The sequence below is a fragment of the Bison bison genome, unplaced genomic scaffold (assembly GCF_000754665.1).
Source record: "Bison bison bison isolate TAMUID 2011002044 unplaced genomic scaffold, Bison_UMD1.0 scf7180017864304, whole genome shotgun sequence".
Classification (NCBI taxonomy): domain Eukaryota; kingdom Metazoa; phylum Chordata; class Mammalia; order Artiodactyla; family Bovidae; genus Bison; species Bison bison.
Window position 1 is genome coordinate 2,728,300 of NW_011494876.1, and position 6,736 is coordinate 2,735,035.

Genomic DNA, 6,736 nt, shown 5'->3' on the forward strand with positions numbered 1-6,736 from the left:
GTTTCACCTGGCACCTCTCCCCACCCTATATTTCACCTCTGGCTTGAGAAGGGAGAACTTTGCCCCAGGGAGGCCCATAGTTACAATGAAAATTCCTGTGTAACAGTAAATCTTCCTACCTTCAACTGATGACCCACTTGTAAGAAATAAGATTCAAAAGAAGTCACAACTGAAATCAAATTCCTCGCTAACGTAAGAATCAGTCAGTGCATTTGGCTTGTGTGTGCCTGTGTGCACACGTGAATGTTGGTGAGTGTGTGTATCACCTCTCGTTTACATACACAGACATAGGACACAGTAGTTTAGAGAACACCCTTTTAATAGGTCTTGGTGTTGCCACGGTAACATGAGCAGAAGCAGTACTCCTAGTCACTTAGGGAAAACCTGCAGTTTTTGATAGGCACCTGTGGAGAGATTTCAGCTACCATGTGGACCATTATAGCATGTGATGCTCAAATAACCTCCTGGATTCTGTTTATGTTTGGCTGCTTCTAATCTTGCTCATATCTGCTGTTTCAGTCAGCCTTTTCCCAGGACCATAGCACTCCAGCTCTCCTCCTTGTCCTTGATGCTGAACAAGCCTTCTTTATAAAGGTCTCTGGGCTGCTATGAATTTAGCCTTTCCCCACTTAGGTGATATTGGTGCAGAAATAACTTACAGTTCTTCTATACCTTAAAGATGGGCTTCCCAGGCAGTGCTAGTGATAAAGAATCTGCCTGAAATGTAGGAGACCCAGGTATGATTCCTGGGTCAGGAAGACTCGCCCTGGAGAAGGAAATGGCAACCCACTCCAGTATTCTTCCTGGAGAATTCCATGGACAGAGGAGCCTGGCAGGCTACAATCAATGGGGTCACAAAGAGTTGCATATGACTAAGTGGCTTTCACTTTCACTTTTCATTCTTTAAAGATATTTGAAATTATATACCACTAAAAATAGTTTTAGAGAAAATAGGCTTCAGAATGCCAGGAAAATTCATTTCTTAGGTTATTTATGTACGTGCTCATGAAAATGACATGTCTGTGACCTACAGACTCAAAATACCAAGTCAGAGGTCAGTTACATGTGGGGGAGGTTTCAGAAATGCCCTACTCATTCACTCCAAAAGAAAATCGATCTGGCCTTTAGTATTTTTCATAGGAGAATTGGAAATAGTATTCATTAGAGAAATCTACTTCCCTCCAACTCCAAAGGGACTTCAAATTTTCCGATTGTACTTAAATATTGTGTCTCTGGTAATGGCTGTCCTGAGGGAGAGCTGCTTCCTCTGGATAACATTCAAATAATCTTCAAAGGCTTCTATCTGCTAAAAGTGGTTCAAAAATGGGATTTACTTAAGAATTCATCCTAAAGTACCAAACCCTTACTTTTGCTGTGTAATCTGTATATGATATCATCTACAAATGTTGTTATGGGCCTTTAATAAGTCAGTGATTTTCTCTTTTGAGCTTCAGTTGAAACAGACCTTGTCATGAAAAATTTACCAGTATTAATTTTAGAATATTTTATAGTAAAGATATGAGTTTATGTATATTCACACAAACATGCACACAGATATACTTACATATATTTGTATGTACATGGTTGCTGCTGCTGCTAAGTCACTTCAGTCGTGTCTTCTGTGTGACCCCATAGACGGCAGCCCACCAGGCTCCCCCGTCCCTGGGATTCTCCAGGCAAGAACACTGGAGTGGGTTGCCATTTCCTTCTCCAGTGCATGTACATGGCAACCCACTCCAGTATTCCTGCCCGGCAAATTGCGTGGACAGAGGAGCCTGGTGGGCTATAGTGCATGATATCAGAAAGAGTTGTACATGACTGAGCAACTGAGCACTCACACACACATATTTGTATGTAAGGACACATGTGTATTTTATGGCATGGAGACAGTTTGATTGTGGCATCAAAATTTCATGATGTGTCTTCTCCCTCCATGTGACTGTAAGTTACTTAACCTCTCTGCATCTCAGTTTTCGTGTCTGTACAATTGCAATAATAACAGTTATCGTGTCACAGAGCAGGCTGATGATTAAATAAGTCAAGAAATTTATAGAGATGAAGACAGCCTAGAGCCGAAGACAGCCTAGAGCCTCATAAGTGTTCTGCACATGTTAGCTGTTTTTATTAGCAGTCCAAATAACCCATATTCTAAGACGGTGAGTCACCAGCAAACAGGAAACTTTTCAGTTATCAGTGTGTTTTACAATGTGTCACTTGGTAATGGTACTAGTATTATTCCTATAGTCTGCTCTTATTGGAGAGTGTGACTCAATGGTACCACCTTCTCCCTGCCCAGGGTTTTCACCTGGAGAATTAGCCATTCAGGTGGATATCTCTCTGCTAAAGCCTTAAGCTTGTCAGAGAGCAAATTAAATCCTCGCAGAGAAAGCTGTTTCATTTGTGGTCATTTTTTGTCCTTACTGGTGGTGATCCTGGTGAGGGAGTTGTTCTCCACTTTGAAAATCTCCTTTCCCTTGTTGGTATAAGTGTGAGGAAATAGTGTATGAAATTTCTAGCCTGGATACATATGTTCAAGCAGGGTTGGAATTTCCGAAAGGAGGAGGAGGATAGTTGGCTTGTAGATACCCTTGTTTTGAAATCAAGGTGAATGATAGTTGAAGATGTCGGTGATCATGGTCATGGTCACGGTGGGAGTGTTTCTATAGGTTTTTATTAGTACCTCAGAAGTTAAACATATACCATTAACCTTAAGGAAGTCTGGGCTCTAGAAAGGGTAATGGCTGGAGTGATGTAAGAAAGGTTTGGTAACAGTGGCTCCTCTTCACTGAGGTCTCCCTCTGAGGCAGGTGCCACACTCAGCACGCTGTTCACTGTTCCTTACCCACCCCACCACTCAGGGGAGACCCGGATAATGCCTCACATACAGTAGCTTGGTGTTTCGTCCACGCCTGTGCATCTGCATCTTCAGACATCTCTGAGGAGGTAACATTGGTCCCTAATCACATGAAGCACGCTCTTACGCTTGTTTCCATAGACCGTATGTTACAGAGCAGCTTTATATTTACGGATACATTGAGTAGATGGAATACTGGAACCTTCTGTACTAGATGGCAAGTTGGCAGACTCTTCACATCTTACATTAGTATGGTATGCTTGCGATGATTAATGAACCAATGTTGAGACGCTATTACTAAAAGTGTGTCAAAGTCCATACTTTATTCAAAGTGCCTTAGTTTTTACTAGATGCCCCCTTTTTTGATAAACCTTGTTTCTATGCTTCATTCAGATGGCCTACGTTTTTAACCTCATGCCCCCAGATCACTGCATTACATTAGTGGCCATGTCTCCATAGGCTTCTCTTGGCTGTGAGAATTTCTTAGTCATGTTTCTTATGACCTGGACAGTTCAGAAGAGTCTAATCAGGCATTTTTTAGGATGGCTGATAGCTGGAATTTTTCTACCGCTCTTCTCATCCTGAGACTGGGGTGGTAGGTTATTGGGAGGAACACCACAGAGGGAAAGTGTCATTTCATCACTGCTTAGGAAGGGGACATGATGTTAACATGCTTGTGACCTCTGGTGTTGATCATGAGCCCCAGGCTGGGGTGGCTGGGCAGGTTTGCACACTGTAAAATTTCTCTGCTCCCCACTCTCCATACCATTCCATAGCGGAGGCAAGCCACTGTGTACAGTCTACCTCTAAGAGGTGGGGAGTTCTCTTCCCCTGCTTGCAAGCAGAGTAGCTACAGAGATCATTTGGAATTCTTCTTCATGGGAGATTTGTAGAGTCATTTCTCAAGTGAGACTATGCAGAAGAAAATTGGCCAGAGAGAAAATTATGGTTGACAGATGTGTAGAGATGAAGTATTAAAAGCAACAAAGGGAAAGCAATCTGAGAAGTAGCATTTTTCATGTATTTTTTAAAATTACCTAAATAGACAAAAATGTGCAAACATATTTATTGCTGTATTGCTTATAATACTTAAGGACAGAAAGCAAGTAGAATATACAAACAACTCATGGTACATTCATATAACCATTAAGTCAGACACATTCTGTATATTTGAATATATAAAATTATTGGCATAGAACTATAATAATAGTATGCTGATGAATGAACTATACACAATATGAGTATACATAATGTAAGTATGCACATATATAAATATACTTGAAATATAAGTATATACACATGTGTGTTTAAGCATATACAATATCTGAAAGATTAGCTAATATAGGAAAAAATTACTGTCATTATCTCTAGCTGGTAAGACTATATGTCATTTAGAATTTTCCTTTGTAATACCTATACTTTCTATTTTCTTCAATAGCTTTTCATTTATCTAATAAAACATTAAAAATTAAAAGAAAATTGCTTGAAGCAAAAGCTTTACTGACAAATGCAACACTAGCCCTAGTGTTAGTGTTCTGAGTCATGAAAACCCCGTTATATGCTAGCTTTTAAAATGCCTCTAATAGAACTTGGAATAGAGAAGAAGGCAAGAGCTTCATTATGTTTTTATGCCATTTCCTCTCACACCAGTAATTCTGTTAATAACTGTAGAACATCCTTTCTCCATTCTGGGCCTCTGATCCTGGAAATCAGAAAACAAAGAGAAAACAGAGGGCCGTGTCGCTCCAGCCTTTGCCCATCTTCTCTGTTGCCCCAGGAGCCTCCATTCAGTGAACGCACGGTCCTCTCTTCAGGACCACCCCCCACCTCCCACTCGAGCGCTCTCCTCTCTTGGTGGCCTCCTCTCCTCTTGCTGCTCACAGGTCTTCCTCAGTGCGCTAGGTTCCTTAGCATCGCTACCTAAGACCCTTCCTCATCTTGCACCAGCCTCTTCAGTTTCAGTCTAATCCCTCACTCGAGTCAAAAACGGATCACTGCAGCTGAGCGCCAGGCTCAGCCTGTGCAGTCGGCTACTGCCTTCCTGACCTCACCTCCACACCTCACCTCAGCTCTCCATCCTCTGACCCCTCTCTTTCCTTAAAGGTCTAGATTAATTGCCCCGCCCCCACCAGTGCTCCGCCTCTTACACAAACACACACACACACACACTTTTCCCAGCTATCCCAAATCCTGTGATTCTTCTCCTGTTTTATCTTCAAGAGCACCTCTTGTCTACACGCTGTTCTCAGCAGAAGAACTTAAGAGACTGGTATAGTTTCACTGAATCCCGTAAGAGCAGAGCTTACTTTCTCCTAGTCAGGTCCTCCTGGTGCCTAGGAGAGCAATGCATGCCGTTGGCCCTCACTAAATGTTTACTGATGCTCATGCCTCTATGACAGTCTCAATGAGAGAGAGAGCTAATGTGTGTTTGAGGTATGAATAAGCATAATATAGCATTCAAAGCCCAGCTATGAGAGCAAGACTGCCTCCGAGCTCTGTTGCTCACCTCCTGAGTCATCACAAGTTCCTTACCATTTCTGAGTCTGTTTCTTCGTGTGTGAAATGGGCATGATGATGGGACCTGCCTCACAAAGCTGGGGTGAGGATGAAATGAATCATGTGAAGCTCTCGCTGGTTGCAAGTTGTCAAACAAGGTTAACTCTTGTCATCATTAGCTGACATGTGACCTAACTCCTCCTTCAAAATTACACAGGCTGTGAGCACACAGTCTGTCTCATTGTCCACTGTTATGCCAACACAATTGTTGTTGTTGTTTTTAATTTTAACTTTTTTTTATCTCAGAAGCCTAGTTCTTTGTTTTGGAAATAATTTAATTGCTAATACATCTGTTTGTGTCATCTTCAATTTTTTTCCATCAATGTGTAGTACTTTTGGAGTACACATCTTTTGTCTCTTTAGGTAGGTTTATTCCTAAGCATTTTATTATTTTTATTATTTTTATTTTAATTGGAGGCTAATTACTTAACAATATTGTGGTGTTTTTCCCATACATTCACATGAATCAACCATGGGTGTACATGTGTTCCCCATCCTGACCCTCCCTCCCACCTCCTTCCCCATCCCATCTCTCAGGGTCATCCCAGTGCACCAGCCCTGAGCACCCTGCCTCATGCACCAAACCTGGACTGGCGATCTGTTTCACACATGATAATATACATGTTTCAATCCTATTCTCTCAAATCATCCCACCCTCACCTTCTCCCACAGAGTCCAATAGTCTGTTCTTTATATCTGTGTCTCTCTTGCTGTCTCGCATATAGGGTCATCGTTACCATCTTTCTAAATTCCATATATATGCATTAATATACTTTATTGGTGTTTTTCTTTCTGACTTCACTCTGTATAATAGGTTCCAGTTTCATCCACCTCATTAGAACTGATTCAAATGCATTCTTTTTAATAGCTGAGTAATATTCCATTGTGTATATGTACCCCAGCTTTCTTATCCATTCGTCTGCTGATGGACATCTAGGTTGCTTCCGTGTCCTGGCTATGGTAAACAGTGCTGTGATGAACACTGGGGTACACGTGTCTCTTTCAATTCTGGTTTCCTCGGTGTGTAAGCCTAGCAGTGGGATTGCTGGGTTGTATGGCAGTTCTATTCCCAGCTTCTTAAGGAATCTCCACACTGTTCTCCATAGTGGCTGTACTAGTTTGCATTCCCACCAACAGTGTAACAGGGTTCCTTTTTCTCTGCACCCTCTCCAGCATTTATTGTTTGTAGACTTTTTGATAGCAGCCATTCTGACCAGCATGAGATGGTGCAATCCCTATCAAGCTACCAACAGTTTTTTTCAGAGAATTAGAACAAATAATTTCACAATTCATATGGAATTACAAAAACCTCGAATAGCCAAAGCT